The sequence below is a fragment of the Pinus tabuliformis genome, chromosome 2_2 (assembly GCF_031772625.1).
Source record: "Pinus tabuliformis cultivar Carrire ecotype Pingquan chromosome 2_2, CPIR1, whole genome shotgun sequence".
Taxonomy (NCBI): Eukaryota; Viridiplantae; Streptophyta; class Pinopsida; order Pinales; family Pinaceae; genus Pinus; species Pinus tabuliformis.
Genome location: NC_142300.1, coordinates 831,886,968 through 831,905,478, shown reverse-complemented (window position 1 = coordinate 831,905,478; position 18,511 = coordinate 831,886,968).

The following is an 18,511-nucleotide window of genomic DNA, read 5'->3' as shown; positions in this document are numbered from 1 at the left end:
TGTGCCTTCTTTAAATTAGTAGGTTAGAAAGGAGAAAAATATCACCAAAAGTTTTTCAGCAGTTGTGTTGGCCTCACCTCCTCCTTCCGTGACCATGACTTGAGGAAGAGACCCTTCAACAACCCCAAAAACACAGATTTCTAGTTCTTGCATGAACTTTGGAGTTTGTTGTCTTGATTGAGTACTTAGTTCATTTCATTGTCATATTTTTCCATTACTCTATTTTTGCAATAAGATCTAACTCATGTTCTCATTTACTTCAACACCTTCTTCATGGATAATATGGGAAATTAATTCATGCTTTCTAGTTGATGAAAATATATCTTGTTGCATAAGTTCTTGGAAGACACACATGTTTTAAGCATTGTAGGTACTTCAGGAGGAAGTCTAGACTTCATCACTAGCATCCATATTCCACCTCATCCACCTTAACCATCTCTTGTTCCACCATCACCCTCACTAGTTTTTTTGTCCTTTTTCATTGGAATTCCCCTAGACACATTGAGCAAATCTGGCAATCCCTTCTCTTGGATATTGACTCCCGAGTATTCCTAGACCTTCTAACACCCTATTCCACTCATCACACACCTTTTCCAAGCTTCCCAACACCTCTAACACCTCACAATTATCTCTCAGTTGTATTGTGTAGGTTTCCTGTAATTCCTACATGATCATCCTATAGGTTTCTAGTACATCCTGTAGATTTTCCTAAAATACCCTGTTTTGAGGCTGAATTGATGGGGAACCGCTAGGAAGTCACAAAAAGCCTCCTAGGACCCTTCCACACCATCCAACCACTCCATAAACCTTCTAGCGGTCCTCAACCACCTTCCATGCACCTGTCACATCCACAAGAACAATTAAATTGCATGCTTGATTTTACCAAAAAACCAAAAAAGTGAAAACAGATTTAGTTTAGTTTTCTTTCTTACACATTAGCATGGTTTGATTCTCTTTACTTATGTAACTTAGATAGCAACATTAGGCTAGTGTTGATTTAGCAATTCTGCTTAGCATAACTGTTTAAATGGTTAATTTGGATATGGTGTGATTTAGAATTACATGTTGTTTTCTTTATTACTGTAGTAGAGTAGCTCTCTTACAACAGATTTTCTCTTGTCCCATCAAAGAATCAAGCTTCTTCTGACTCTATAAAATTCTGGCTTGGAACCCCTGGTGTCTCTTGCCAGATGAACAATGACAATAGGTAGGGCCTTCACTTTTACTTGTGCATATAGCACTGTCACCTCCAATTTTGTATGAACCCCAGGTTGATAAATAAAGTTGGTTTCCTAGGAGTTGCAGCATCCTTGTTGCAATACTAGCTCTCATCACATGGGTGGATCTCAAAACCGTCTCAACTTTACATAAACGAGGGTAAAAACCCTTTTTGACTCCTAACTACCTACGCTCTTTGCATCCACAATTCGCGAATACTTTACATTTTTCATCAAAATTTACAACAAAACTTGGGTTTTTATCCCCAAAACTGACCGACGGGACCCCATCCTAACATGGGTCATCCCATCCTAAAGGTGTGGATTTCATTATGCAGTCATGTTTTTATAATTATTTTTCCTATAGCACATTTGGTATGGATTATTGGGTGCCTCAGAAGAACAAAGGGATTTTACTATAATCTTGTTCCCTTACCTTGACTGGGGGGTTAATCCTAAAAAAAAATCCCATGGAATGTCCCCTATCGACTTATAGATTTAGGGTGGGTACTGGTTGGGAAACCCCAATTTTAGTAGTGCAATCCCATTTTCTCGTTTAATATTTTTAGATCCATTTTGCGCATGGCATTCCCTATTTCATCATCTTCCCTCTCTAGGTCCACATGAACACTCGACCCACAATGCTCTGCTACTCCCCTCCACTTTTCCATGTCTCTGGGTCGAACCTAGAAATATTTCCCCAGAGGTTGATGTAGCTAAAAAAAATCAAAGCTTATCATGTCCACTTACAAAAGAAAATAATATCACAAAATGCAAACAATGGTTGGGACGATAAATTAGCACCTGGGAAAAACCAAAACATCACCTCTATGCATTCATTATGGCCATCACCATAGTTCTTAGGGCCCCGTGAGTGCCCCCACATCATTAAGGAAACCATTATTCTCCTATCTCGAGTGGGCGATGAAGTCCCCAATGTTAAGGGGGTAATCATTACTAATATCATACACATCATTCTCTTAAATGTTGGAGCCTTGAGTAGTATAATAAAATAAAAATCACGAAAGGTAAAAGGAAACTAAACAAGGGTGAAAAAACAAAGGTCAGGCTAACTCATGTACCATGGTTAGTACATCCTGCATCTATCCACCCAAATGTGTGAACATCCATCACTGTTACCACCATTGAGCCCGTGGCATTTTGCCTTGATACCTATATGTCCCAATCCCCCTCATCATCATCTACATGACCCCTATCACTTGAAGGATGTAACTTCGACTTGTCTTTCCTTTTAAGGGTTGGGACCACATAATAAGTTTGTTTATTAGTCACTCCTACCTAGATAGGTAACATTATTACATGCTCAAAGCCCCAAATTTGGAAGAGAAGCCAATTATGAAGTCTCATTTATGACCTTTACTAACAATCTTTGTTCACTTAGATGTAATAATGAATTATGATACCTAATGGTGAGGAGACATATTAGATCTTATATGTAATTATTAAGTGGTTTCATCATGGGCTAGGCAGCTTAACTCGGGCCCAATCCCATGAAAGGATCATATTGACACTTGTAGGGGAAGCGTTGGGAGCCATTGGAATCCATCATGTGATAGATCATTATTTCATATCATGGGAATCCTCAACACCTTCAACAACTTTTTCATTACCCCACATTATTTGAGAGATGATGCACTTGGACCAACATTTCCCTAGCCTTATTAGCAGTTTACACATGGTTTGGAAGTTGATCCAAGGCCCAGAGGAGGTTTGTCTCACCCTCGAAATATGGGAGGGAAAGAAACATCATTAGTGCCCTTATTTCAAGCATTCTATGGGCTTATCTTTCACCAGGAGACCCATGAGACTCATATATGTGCTCCAAAGCCACTTTGGAGCACCACATGATGAATTACATGGACATTAAGGGGTTATTCACTTGTGCATAATTTTTGGATACCTCTCTCTCATTTTGGCACTTGGAGGACCTAACATGGCCTTCCAATGACCTCATTTCATAATGACATCATCATTTTGGCCTACTATTAGATGGTCTATTCATAATTTTTGGTGCTACCTGGTGGGCTTTGCACCAAGGACTTATTTTTGCATATTAAAATAATTTTAAGGGATTTAGAATAGAAATTCAATCTCTTAAGGTCTCATATAAATAAAACTAGCTCTCATTGTGGGATAGTGTCATCATCACTTAGATTTCTCTTGTAAAAGACATTCACACCTTTTTTCTTGGATGAATTTGAGCCTCTTTGATGCATTTCAATATCTTTGGAAGCTAAAATTTTGATCTTTATTAGAGCTGCATATTTTTCTATGGTTGGATATATCTCATTGTCATCTTGTAAGTACTTAATGTTGAATATTTTCTCTTGAGTAATGTCTAATGTATGGAATTGTTTGAACTAGTGAATGTTATTGTTCCCTAGTTTATTGAATATCATTTTATAGGCTATATTGGTTGGAAATTGTACATGCTACTCATTGCATGAACATAGCTCAATGGTTCTAGTGGATGAATTTTCTTTCCTTCCACGAAAATCCATAGATCTTTGGTGGGTAAATGTTAAAGCTTAGTTGCTAGGGAATCCATTCTTTAGCCTCCTTGAATATGTTTTTGGAAAATATTGGATCATTTTATACTTCATAGCCAAGGGAAATAGGCACTGGTCTAAGAGCATTAATGATCACCATCTTTTTTCCATCTCTTTTCTTCTCCCAAAACTTTCAACCCTTCTTCATAGAATGGCTAGCTAGAACATCCTACAAATTTTATTGGAGGGAGAATTTTGTAAAGCCATTTGGATGGAACTCTTAATTTTTGTTTTATTTTGAAGATCTCAAATTTTGGTCGAGATCCCATAGTGAATTCTCCATAAATGTGTGTTCCCTAGGTGTTCCCAAGAAGCATAACCTATTTTTTTTTCTTTGGATAAGGTGGTCTACTTGAGGATCATATGAGCCTTGTATTTGGTGGGGTAATTCATTAGAGACCCTCTCTTCTCCCATACCTTGATATAGGGAATATGTTGGAGGAACTTCTCCCATAATTATTCCTAAACCCTAGGTGTAGCATAAGTTCTTTCTATGTATCTCTAGAGGAGAAAAAATCTTATCCAAAGTGTCAAAATCATTTCAAAATATTCCTTTGAGGTCCTATTTCACTCTTGAAGTCTTGATTCTAGGCATACCTATCCTCATTGTAAATTTCAAAGTCTAGGTATTGAATTCCATCCTAGGTATTTCTTGGAGAACCCCTTTACCTCATATAAGTCGTAAGCCTTAATTGAGCCTCTCCCTAAATAGTTCTTGTGAAATCACTCCATGCATAGTCATTGGTATATCCATTATAAGTGATTTCACCCTTACCAAGACTCCTCCCATCGGTGAAAGCCCGTAAAGAGCAGAGGACATTGACTTAGGTGACAATGGGTTTCTCTGCCATTGTTTTTTTTTTATCTAGTTATTGTCCCATATGTTCCCACTCATAGGGCCCTGTTAGATTGTGTGGAAACATGGTGCTCATAAAGTGTTTGATGAAATTTTTCAATGAAGTAGTGGTTTAGTTGATTGGGTGTAACCATGGAAGTCATCTATGGAGAGGAGAGCATGAGGCTTAGAGCATGTCAAAGGGAAAGGATGGAAACATAAATTTTGGAGCAACAAGAAAAAGCTATAATGTAGTTGATTTTTAAATTACATGTAAATAGTAATATTGTTGTGATACCTAATATGACATGCATTCCCTTATGAAATTGCATGCGAAAATTCACTCAATGAACCTCTGACATAGCACGTGTGTTCGTGGAAACTAAAAAATACCCTTAATTTGACTACATATTATAAAATACCTCTAAAAGTCACATTACTTTAACCCCCTACCAATATGAACCCAATACACCTTGCCAATTTAAAAAACTCCTACTTTCACTAGATATTGTAGGTATCTATTTTTTCGTTAACATTTTTAATACCCCTTTATATTTTTCATTAACTTTGAGCTCATGTTTTTATACATGCCAATATAAAAGCCCTTTACCTCCTATAATATGCTCAATATATTATGTGATTATTTACTCAATATATATCCCCCAATATGAGTATACTTAGTATGGTATTTCTCCCCCAGTGAAGCCCCTCTATGAAATTTTCGACAAAGTCTAGTGTTATAACTAGGTGATAGTGGAACGCATGATTAACATATAACCTAGGTATAAAATTTGAGGGGGATAAGGGCTATAGTAAGTAACGTTGAATCACTTAGTGAATTTGGTTGGATTTATTCAAGGAAACACCATGCTAAGGTTCAAAGGGGGAATGTTAGCAAAAATTGACTGAGGGAAAGAGTCGAAGTTGACAGGGTCATTAATGGAGGTTTTGGGGCTCTTGTTTTTTGGTCGCTCATGGTAATTTTCCTGTGAAATTCATGTAATGGAACCTTTAACAGGCTTGAAGGAATTCATTATAATATGGCTAGGGGAGGTGAGGAGTGAAGGCCTACTTGGCTGACTTGGCTAGGGTTTTTGCCAAGGGATCTAATGGAATTCAATTATCGCCATTTTTTCTTTGAGTTAGGGTTTTCCCAAGGTAAAAATTGTGCATATTATGTTTCTATGTTTTCATTTGTTTCATTTTTTTTGGTTTTAAGTTTTCCTCTCAATAAATATTTGCAATATTTTATATCTCTTCAGTCAAATTTGAAGGAAATATATTATATTTCTTTTATTGACCAAAGAAAACAATATACAATTTTACCTATTTGTTTTGATTTTTTTTTGTAAGAAAATATATCTACATTATATTAACAAGAAAAGATTTAGATTCTTTACATCTAAGAGTGAATTCTCTCCCTGTGTGTGAGGAAACCAAAGATGGAAAATGAAAATTAAGAAAACTGACAAACCAAAAGTTGTCTCCTAAGATCTAGCATTACATAGCTATTGCATGAGAAGATAAAACTAGTGTGCATCAAACCATATGGCTCTAAAAGACAGGCCCCCCAACCATCCAAAAGAAGAAAACTAAGGAGGTTTAATGAGACACTAGACTGGAATAAGGGAACCAACCTAAAAGTCACCATACAACTGAGGAGGTAAATTCTGCCACATTAGAATTGCATTGTTATCACGTTGGTGTCAAATTGCACCTATGCGCTTGTGCATGCATGCTTCCAGTGTCTGTCAGAAGCTCCTCTAGAACATAGGATCCATAAGGACCTGGATGAGGAGGGGAGGGGGGTGCATCAATAACCGAGGAGACTGGAGCATGGTAGGGATTGGAATTGGCCACAATAATACATTGAATGGGTGGACAAGAGGAGCTAATATGAGGGGAATGGGAAGGGGATGGAGTAGGGGAGGAGGAGGAGGGTATGTTTGGCACAAAATCAATGCGAAGGACTGCAGAAAGTCACATGAGAAAGGTGAAAGAAAAACTTTGGTGGGCATGTTAGTGTTAGTATCTACATACTTCCATCAGGGATCAACTTTGCTCTTTTCATTTTCATTTTAGGGGTCCCATACTGAAATTTTTACATCATTTCATTAGGTCATGTCAAACTGATCCACTGATGGTTGTCTTCTCTTCAGAAAATCTAATTTCTCCTTGATAGAGTATACTTTCTGACCCTTCTTTAGGTTGTCTTCAGTTATGGTTTCATGGTCAATTTGCAATCATGCTTTCATTAGGTCATAGGGCATGTTTCATTAGGTCTTAGGGTTTCATTTCCAAGGTCAAGAGCATGATTTAAAAGTGTAAATAAAGGGCAGCAAGGGTATGAGGATAATAAATAAGTCAAGCATGATGGCTAGTAAGTCATAGTCACTATATATTTATCTTTTAAATTAATGTAATTTTCACCTCAAAAACATGTTTTTGAGGTGAAAATAGAGTATTTTGAGTTAATTTGTATTTATTATGTATATTTTAAGTCACTTTATGTAATAAATGATCCTGGCTGCACCAATGCATCTCTCCTTTCTACAAGACAAAGAAACACTGCAAAAATTAGTTCAAGTTGAGCATTATCCACCTGAAAAGAAACAAAGACGGAAAGGCATTAAAAACAGTGTTTTGAAAAAAGGTCAAGAAACATTAGAAAGTGGGTTTTTCTAGTGAAAAATCAAAATCTACTCATATATAAGGTGTCACATTTCATTTTGAAGTTCATCATTCTCATTTGGAAAAGGAGTCAAAAATTCAGGAAAAGAGAGGTTGAATGAGTTTTGGGCCAAGGAGAAGTGGTGTTGTGCTTCTCGAGGTTATCACCGCGCGTTTGGAGTAGTGGTGAAGTGTCGTTGTGCTTCTGCAGTTTGGTGCTACACGTTTCAGGTATTGGAGGTGGTTCTACATGTCTAAGCTGGGTGTTGCACGTTGGGAGGTTTCAGCAGTGGAAAATTACATTGTGTTGCACATCTATAGTTAGCACTGCGCGTTGAGTAGCAAAAACCAGAGAGCCTCCAAATTTCATAAAAACTTCCAAAGAACCCTCTCATCTCTCAAACAAGTAAGTGCACTCCCTCTACCTCATCATTGAAATTGAAATTGAAGTGTTTGAAGGAATTTACCATGATAAATGTGAAACCCTAATTTCTCCCTCAATGACCTTCTAGAAACCCTAATCCCCTCTATTTTTCCCACCACCTATCACTAAACCCTAAACCCCTTCCCTACATCACTCCATAAACATCTATACCCCCTCATTCTTCATCCCACAAGTTATATTTTAGAAAGGGCCCAAACCCCTCTCCCTCACTTTCATAATTCATATCCTTCCCTTCATTTTCCAGTCTACCAAAATACCTCACAAGGTCATCTCCCGTTCCCTCACTCCTAAATCACTCTTACTCATTCCCTTCATCCCTTTTCTTGGAGTGTATAGCCTAAAACATTGCAAACATGGACAGAGAAGACTGAGACTATGAGGAGGAGGAAAACATAGGCAATGACAGTTCGACAGATAGACATCAGCATCATAGAAACCCTTTTATGAAACCAGCTCACAAAAAGATAGAAAAGATAGATCAACGCCTTAGAATTCAGCCTCTTCGAGGGGGAAACCTCCTTTACATTACACAAATGAATGATTCTTTGATGATTCAAATGACAAAACCTCCTTTCTATATATAGGAGTCTAAGGAGTCACAATATAACCCAGCCGACCTAACAATAATAATGTAAAGGCACATAAATAACAATAGAGGGATTCTATGGGGCACAGTAATAACAATATGAGGACAATAGGGGCACAAAAATATTAATAAGGTATATAACTACAATAGTAATGGGGTGATCACTAGTATTATAGGGACCTAACAAAACCACACAAGGGAGGCAGAACTATTGGGGAAGAGCCATCAAACCTCAGAGAATTGCAGGCCTCTCAGTTAGCTGTCACTTGTTTCATACATCTAGGGTGTTATGAGTTCTGTGAGCAGGTAGAGAGAGTTCAAAACCATCCTGAGCTCACCGGGCTTTTTATAGCCAATCTTCAAGACAATAGGGTGACTCTTGTTGGGGTGACATTCACAGTCTCACCCTCTATTATTGCAGATGCAACCAAGATTCCGAATGTAGGGGAGAAATGGTACAAGGCACCAGACCTGGATGAACATTATTATGAGACTTATATCAAACCCAGGTACAAAAATGAGGTGAAAAGACTTTTTCCTTTCAGATTTCTTGAGGACAAGTATGCCCCCATGATGAAAATCATCATGAAATATTTTACTTGTGAGGGCAGATTTTCTAGGTTGTACACCTATCACATAAGGGCTCTCATGCATTTTACCAGGGTGAGGACGTTAAACCTCCCGTATTTCTTGTTTAGGAATATTGAGAAGATGGACCATTTTGTGCATAAAAATCCATTCCCTCAGCAGATGAGCAGTCTCTATCATTATTCCCTGATCAAGATGATTATGCTTCATCATCTTAGCCTCCTCAACATCTCTTGGGAGACATTTATTGCTCATGACATCTTCAGGGGTCCTCAAATTCCTCCACCAGTGTCTCAAGAATCAGGAGGACCTTCTAGGGGTGCTCTAGTGAAGACTGATGAGAAGGCCAAAGAGACTAAAGATACTGAGGTGCCCAGGACCTACATGACATACCAGTGGGGCACGAGGAGATTGTTTGCAGCTAATAGGAAAGTGTTTTCTCCATAATATGTGGAAGGGGCCTTGCCTTCTTCATCAACTCATAGGAAAATGCTAGCTCCACAGGATGTGGAAAGGGCTTTGCCTTCTTCATCAACACAACAGGTACAGGTGCAACAGCTGCACAAAGAGAAAGAAAAGATTCAGGAGGAAAGTTTTGATGATGAGGAGAAAGAGAGAGACTTTTATTTGACAGAGCATGATGAGCTGAAGAAGCATTATACTTGTCATGGCATGGAAACAATTGACTTAGAGGCTCAGGATGAAGAAACAATAAAGGACATCATCATATAGGAAAAGGAGGCTCAAGTCCAAGCATTGATGGAAAATTTGGAGAGAGCCAAGTATATCATCACATATTTGGAACAAGAGAACAAGAAATTGGGTGACAAGTAGGTCTTCATGGAGCTAGAACTTCTCAAGGTAAAATGACAAGGTGACAAGGAGGCACTGGTCACTTTGTCTCCTATTAAGAAGGAAATAGAGAATGATAGTGAGATTTGGCTTGAGAGAGTCAATTTTCACCTATAGAAGCTGTTGTAGAAGGCCAATAGGGACAATCATATTATCAGGCACATGGCCTACCATTACAGGACCCGAAACAAAATTTGCCACATGAGGGTCAAAAAGATGAAAGCTAGGCTAAGGTGGGATCTAAAGGGCAAGAAAGAGGAGGATAGGCTTATGTTTATTGCTGAATCTTCCTTGGCTCATAAAGATGCTTGATGGTGGTGCTTCTCACCAATTTTGGTCAAGTTTGGAGGAGATTTTGCATTTTGCAAATTTTGGAAATTGCACACACAGAAAATCTGGATCAACACGCAACGCCACTGGTGCTACTATTTTCCTAGGGGCATCCAATGGAAAAATGTCTTGCATTTTTAAATTCATAGCGATGATTACATGCACCTTATGGATTTGCTAAGTTTTTGGGGTAGAACTAGTCCACCAAAAGGTCAAAAAACACCCTAAAAATGACCTTTTTGCCACTTTTTGGACACACAGAAGCAATCTTGGGAGAATCAAGTTTTGAGGGGCCAAATAAGCTTCAAATTAAGAAATTTTAGGTTTTCTCGAAAGTAGAATTTTATACCTTTCTAATGAGCTATCATGAGATCAATTTGGATGCCGGGAAGGCTTCCAAAAAGGACCTAAAAGTGGCACTGCGCATTGGGCATATGGCGTTGCGCATAGGGCAAATTTTGCACACGATGGCTATTTTCCTATGTTTTACTGTGTTCATGGATTTTATCTCATGGAATATGTTTTAATGATGTAAATTATGACTTGGCTTGTAAATATGATGGATAATTAGTAGTAGAGGGTAGATTCATTACATTAAAAGTCAATTTGAGTTCAAATGAATTAGTTTTTCACTTTTAGAGGCAAGTTGTTAAGATGCCTATATTCCTATTTCTTGTTCAATGTTGGTTATATTAGCTCCTCATCTTAGGGATTCGAACCCTAAGGATGGGAGGATGTTGAAACAATGCCTATATCTTCTTCTTCCTTCTCATTGTAGAGGGTTGGACTCAGTTGGATGCTCATACCTTCATTGTACATCATTTTGGAGCAGTTTAGTAGGAGATTAATAAGAATTGTAGCTATTTTTCTGGGATCCATGTGGTATGGAGTTTTAGTACAGTTTCTTCTCTTGTGATCATATGTTAGTATGTTTTGTGTATTTCGTTAATCATTTCATTGCTTCTAAGTGAATGTTTTCAAGTTGATAGGAAAAATTCATTACATCACTGCTCTGCTTTGGGGAAATATTCACCATTATATGTTTTCTACAGTTTGGGAAGGATCTATGGTAATCACATGCTCTTCCTAGCCTCTCACCAGTCTTAAAACATCTCACCCATCAAGCCCTGGAGTGCTAAACCTTATACCTACCTTTCCCCATTGAAAACCCTCCAATTTTGACCTCATTCCCTAGTCCTAAACTGTCCAGCTCCTCCTGATCCAGCAAAACCCCTTCAAAATCCAAGAAAAACTTTGTGCTACTATACCTAGCCTAAAATCATTTTCTTGATCCAGTCATCTTGGTTGAGATACTTATGGAGAGAGCCCTCTCCCAGCCTAGTAGGGCTAGCTACTTGGCTAAGCGTGGTTTGTGGTTACCCTGGCATTGCCCTCATTTAGCCTGAGGCTTAATCCAGGTGATAACAGGGTAGAGAACTAAACATTAAATTCAAAGGTGAGAAGCCTCAATTAAGCCCTTCCTTGAGCTATCATTATAGGCGGTTGATGAGAGCTGAGAGTGTTGAACATCCTCTATGAATCTTTGCCTCCTCCATTGAAAGTACCTCCCGACGAATGGAATCAGGAACACCATAATCAAACATGACAACAATGGGGGCATCATCAAAGGTGCTGGGGAGATGCCCTTGACCTCTAGATCTACTAATGTGTGGGCCCCTCCCCTTGTCATGGTTCATGGTAAGATGACACGAGAGCATAGTTGCAGCGAAAGCGCTAAGGAGAATGATAGAAGGTGAATAGATAAGAGAGAAAGGAATGTTCATGGTTAAAATATGTTTATTGCTAGGGTTTGGGAGTAGAGGAGACAAGTACGGAGATAACTGGAGCCCGAGAGGAGGTGTAAAGGCTAGTTCTTCTACTTGGTGAGGGATATGAGCCAAATGGAGGCAATTGATGAAGGGCCTTGGGAAGTGTACCATAGGACTCTGGGGCATCAATATGTGGGGAAATGTTACGTATTTTTTTATTATAGGCAAAAATCATTCAAATTCCTCTAATCGTTTTCCCACCAAAAATGGGTTTGACTCATAGGGTCTTCATTGGGGGAGAAATACCATACCATGTGCATTCATATTAGGGGATATATAGTGAGCAAAAAATGACATAATATATTGAGCATATAATAGGGGGTAAAAGGTTTTTATATTGGAGGTATAAAAATGGAGATCAAAGTTAATGAAAACATATGAAGGGGTATTGTCGGCAGGATAAGTCATTCTTGTGGACAAGACCGACCTCCCTAGTATCTAATGATATCTAGCGACAAGCAAACCAAACAAATTCTATCTTTCTCTAAATATGCAATTTATAGATAAAGGCAAACAAGTGTTTTAGGCCTACCTTGGGTCCAGTGCAAGTTTGTAGAAGCCACGCTCCATTGATCCAAATGAGCTTCCTTGTAAAGAATCTGCAAACACAAACAAGCACACACATTAAATAGCACCTGAAAAGCCAATATAATAAAGCATACTTATCATGATGATCAAAGAATTCATGAAACAAATCACATAAGACAATTTGTTGAGAAAAATGAATATGATTGTATTAACTTTAATCAAAGAAGAACTTTACAACCTTAGTGCCTTGATGTTGTACAAGCTCCTCCCAGGGTCCAGCAAGAATCTCCTCTACATTGAAAAGTTTCACTCTCTTCCCAATGAATCCAAAAAGGCATGTAATCTCTCCTCTCAAGATTAACTAGGAAGTCTCAATTCCAACAGCATTTACCCTCAAAAATGTTCAACTTCTAACCTCCCTAGCAACTAGCCCAATGCCTTAATCTATAGTGCAGTGGAGGGAAGTTACTAGGTCCACCTTCAAAGGGATAAAGCCCTCCTTCAAAGGGATAAGCTCCTCTCTGATCCAGGTGGATATTGGTGGCCACCTGCCAAGTCCACCTGGACCCCCACCATTGTTTCTCTCAGCATTTTCAGTTTCCTTAATTGTAGCACAACTTACTATTTTTAGCAGTTTTTCAGGTCCTGAACTTCTGGAGCTGTTTTGAGGCCCTAAACGACGTTTTTTGGGAAATTTGGGGGCAACATTGGTCCATCAACCGATGTTGCCCTTCCCAAAGTGGTAATGCTCGGATAGATCTTTCTAACGAGCTATTGTACCCGTCAAACGGAGATCGTATGCCAAAGTTACGACCCCGGGAAGTTGATGTACCAATTTACCCAATCGGGGCCCACAATTTGGTGTTTCATCTCCTAGGGTTAGGTTTTGGAATGTTAAGGGTTTTCCATTGTTTCTCAACAATAAATAGGCCTTCGAGCCTCATTGTAACACAGTTCAGAGGCATGTAGCCACCACATCTCTTCTCAGAGATAAGCTACCATCGCCCTAGCTGGTTTATTTCTATTTCTGGTTGTAAGCATATTTCAGTATTTTCCATTAATGAAATGAAGTATTATTTCCATTACATATTTGTTTACATGGTTATCTCTGTAATTTGTTGCGTTCCTGTTTAAATCCAGATCAGTGGTATCAGAGCGGTCTGTTTTTCTTTGCATTTCCCCAACAAGGTCGGGATATAAGGAGTTAGGGCTTGAACTGGTCGAACCTTTGCAAGACCAGCCTTGCAAATCCCGACGGCCTCCCATGGCGGATGAGAAGAAAGACGAGGGGGCAGGAGATCCCATCAAAATCTTGCTCGAAGAAGCCCTCGAGCGACAACGGAACGCGATGATGGACAACTTCGCTCAGATCCTTTAGCAGCTACCCACAAGCGACGCATCGACTTCCAGCAGCTACTCTGGAAACGCCACGCCCTTTAAGGTACAAGTTAATTTTGAAATCCCCATATTCGAGGGTCAGATAGATGTAGATGCCGTAGATAAATGGTTAAATCTGCTAGAGGGTTATTTTTCTGTTCATGAATTTTCGAGTCGAGAAAATATTGTTTTCGCTCTTTTCAAAGCAGCCCCCCACGTCAAGGACTGGTGGGAAACCTACTGCGAGCAGAAGGATGAAAGTACTGGCTCACTATTTTCAGCCGCACCCACCTGGAATTCATTTCGGGATGCCATCAAGGAGCAGTACTACCCTGTCGGAAGCTATGAGGATGAATACATAAAGTGGACCACACTGCCGCAGGGAAGGGACCAAGACATGCCGGATTTCACCAATATTTTCCATACCCTTCGCACAAAGTTGGGTATCAAGGATTCGGAGCAACATTTGATACTCAAATACCGTGGCTGCCTACACAAGTACATCCAAGAAGAAATACAATTCCTGAACATCTCCTCGCTCGGCGCAGCATACCGATATGCCGTCAAGGTCGAGCAGAAGTTTAAACAAAAGAAGCGAGACTTTGGATCTGCGAATCCAAAGCAGGGGAAAGGTGCCCCTAAACCATAGAACAAAGGACAAAGCCAAGGCGGGACAACCCAAGACAACCTGCCGAAGCTGCAAGCAAAGAACAGCGCCGCGAAGCCGAAAAAGGACACTGGAAAATGGTGTGAGTTCCATAAGAGCTCCACTCACAACACAAGTGAGTGTCGGGCCAAGCAGTCACTCGTGGCTGAGCTAAAGGTTTCAGAATCAGATGCATGTTCCGACTCTGAGTCAGAACCCGATAAGGGAAATGACAAAGGGAAGCAGATCATTGATGCGGATCCCAACGCCACTGTTGCTACCGTCAAGATCCAGAAAAATGAACCCGAAGATCCAGAGGAGGCGGAGCGTCTCTTCGACTCCCAGATGTGGGTAAAGGGCTCCCCGATACAGTTCATTGTTGATAGCGGGAATCAAAAGAACCTCATTTCGACAGAGGTCGTGAAGCGGTTGGGCTTACCAACCACAACACATCCACAACCATACACCATTGGGTGGCTTCACCAAGGACGAGATCTTCGCGTGAGCCAGCAGTGTCGCCTTCCATACAACATCAAGCCCTTCACGGATGAGGTATTGTGTGACATTGCTCCCCTTGAAGTTTGTGATGTATTATTAGGACAACCATACTTGTGGAAGCGACATGCTGTGTATGAATCAAGGCCTCGTGCTGTTATTATTACATTGGGAAATAAGTTGTACAGGATACCAGAGGTAGCACCACCTACCACCATCTCTTTGATTACTGCAAAACAATGCAGTAAGATCATTTCCAAAACCAGAAAATTTGTTTTCCTGATGATACGCCCTCAAGGAAAGAAGAAGACGGTGGCCACGGCCACCAAACGGGGTCCCTCTGCACGACAACTACAGATGAACAATGTTGTGGATGAGTACGAGGACATCTTCACCTCCCCTGCAGGGGTTCCTTTGCACTGTCAGGTCAAGCACTCCATCGATCTGACCCCAGGTGCGCCGCTACCCAATGGACCAATTTATCGGTGCTCCGTTCTAGAGAACAATGAAATCAAGAGGTAGATTCAGGAGCTCCTATAGAAAGGTCACATCCGTCCGAGTTCATCGCCTTGTGGGAGCCCGATCGTGTTGGTACAGAAGAAGGATGGGATGTGGAGACTCTGTATTGACTATCGGGCACTGAACAAGATCACTGTCCGTAATAGGTACCCGATCCTGTGGATTGATGACCTCCTGGACCAACTAAAGGGGGCGAAATATTTCAGCAAGATCGATCTGAAGTTAGGATATCACCAGGTACCAATCGAACCCTCTGATGTGTGGAATACTGCCTTCAAATCCAAGGAGGGCCTTTTTGAATGGTTGGTTATGCCTTTCGGATTGACGAATGCTCCTGCAACCTTCATGAGGCTAATGGATGACATCTTGCGGCCATTCACCAACTCCTTTGTAGTAGTATACTTGGATGACATTCTGATCTTCAGCCAGAGTTGGGAAGAGCACCTCCACCACATCCGATAAGTTCTCCAAACATTGCGACAACACAAGCTATGTGCTAATTTGGAGAAATGCACTTTTGGCATGACCCAGGTTCAGTATCTGGGATACATCATTGATGAACAGGGGGTGGATGTCGATCCAGCCAAGATCCAAGTCATTCGGGATTGGCCATCTCCAACCACTCTAACAGAGCTCTGCAGCTTTCTAGGTCTTGCCAACTTCTACCGCGGGTTCGTGTTGGGGTTTTCTCATATTACTTGGCCCTTGAGTCAAGTCACCAAGGGAGGGGCGAAAGCAAAATTCTTTTGGTCTGAATCTCAACAAAAGGCATTCATGGAGTTGAAGGATCGCCTCTGCACGACACCAGTGCTCGCGTTACCAGATTTACAACAACCATTTGAGGTCGAGACAGATGCCTCTGACTATGCTATTGGGGCATTCCTTACTCAACATGGACATCCAGTGGCATATCACAGTGAAACACTTTCAGACACAGTCCGGAAGTACCCCACTTATGATAAAGAGATGTATTCCATTGTACAGGCCTGCCGACAATGGAATTACATTTTGGGGAAGGAAACGGTCATCCACACAGACCATCGACCCCTGCAGTTCATACAGACCCAAGGGAAATTGCAGAATGATCGCCATCAGAAGTGGTCTACATACCTGCAACAGTTCCACTTGAATATCAAGTATAAGAAGGGCAGCACCAATAATGTTGCAGATTGCCTCAGTCGACCACCGATCATGGCGTTAACCACCGTGCTCAACTCTTGTGGGCACGAAACTTCTGATTGGCCACTTCTCTACAAAAGCGACCCAGAATTCGGCCACACATACCAGACACTCTTGGAGGGTCGGCATGTTCCATATTTTCACCTCCAGGATGCCCTATTATGCCACCTAGGTCACCTTTGTGTTCCTTCAAGCGAGCGTGCCAAGATGATTTGGGAAGCACACTACAGTCGGGCTGATGGGCATTTCGGGGTCGAGAAAACAATGGCAGTACTGCAAAATTATTTCTATTGGCCGAATCTTCGACAGGATGTTGGGAAGTAAATCAGATCCTGTACTGCCTGTACCATTTCCAAACTGACCATTACGAAGCACGGCCTCTATACCCCGTTGCCTACCCCTAGTCGACCTTGGGAATACATCTCCATGGATTACATGTTAGGCCTTCCTTCTACTAAGCATGGAAATGACTGCGTTTTTGTGGTCGTCGATAGGTTCTCGAAGATGGCCATTATGGCGACCTGCAAGAAGAATATCACAGCAGAAGCCACTGCTAAACTCTTCTTTGAACGAGTGTGGGTGCACTTTGGGATCCCACAGTCTATAATCTCAGATCGGGACAGTTGGTTCCTCAGCACATTTTGGTACAGTCTCTGGTCAATGCTGGACACCAAACTCACGAAGTCCACAGCCTTCCATCCTCAAACTGATGGCCAGACAGAGGTTGTCAATAGGATGATTGTGCACATTCTGCGCATGTAAAACTCAAAGCATCCGCGCACATGGGACGAGAGCCTCCCCTATGTTCAACACAACTACAACCGAGCTCTTCACAGCTCCACTGGCCATAGCCCTTTTCAGGTGGGTTTGGGATTCCAGCCACTATGCCCCATTGATGTGGCCATGCCACTTGCAGCTACTCACATAAATTCAGCTCATGTCTAGTCCGAAACGGATAAGGCCGCCAACTTCATTGAGCGCATCCAACATATTCGCCAGCAGGTCCATGACATTCTTGAGAAATCAAATGCCAAGTATAAGCAGCGACATGATCAACATCGAGTGCCACACAAGTTTTAGGTGGGCGACAAAGTCTGGTTGCATTTGCAAAAGGAATGCCTTACTGGAGCCTATCGGAAATTGAGACCACTCCGATATGGTCCTTACACCATTACTAAGGCTATGGGAGACAATGCATTTGAACTCAACATTCCCCCATTCCTTGGCCTGCACCCAGTGTTCAATGTGGACCGCCTTCGGCCATACTTTCCACCATTGCTAGACACATCCGACATTGCAGAACAACTCAAACCCACATAATTAAATCCAGATTGGATGGAACAAGCTACAACTGATCGGATCATGGACACACAGATCAAGAACACTCACCAACAAAATATCCAACTGTATCGAGTTGTCAAAGCAAGCCAACTCCTTCAGCAGGGCAAGTGGCTCACCAGGGAACAAGTTCAGCAAAAGTTTCCTCATCTCATGGAGGAACTCAACGCAATGAATACCATTGCTTCCTAAGGGGGGAGGAATGATCCAGGTGGATATTGGTGGCCACCTGCCAAGTCCACCTGGACCCCCACCATTGTTTCTCTCAGCATTTTCAGTTTCCTTAATTGTAGCACAACTTACTATTTTTAGCAGTTTTTCGGGTCCTGAACTTCTTGAGCCGTTTTGAGGCCCTAAACGACGTTTTTTGGGAAATCTGGGGCCAACATGGGTCCATGGACCCATGTTTCCCTTCCCAAAGTGGTAGTGCTCGGTTAGATCTTTCTAACGAGCTATTGTACGCGTCAAACAGAGATTGTATGCCAAAGTTATGACCCCGGGAAGTTG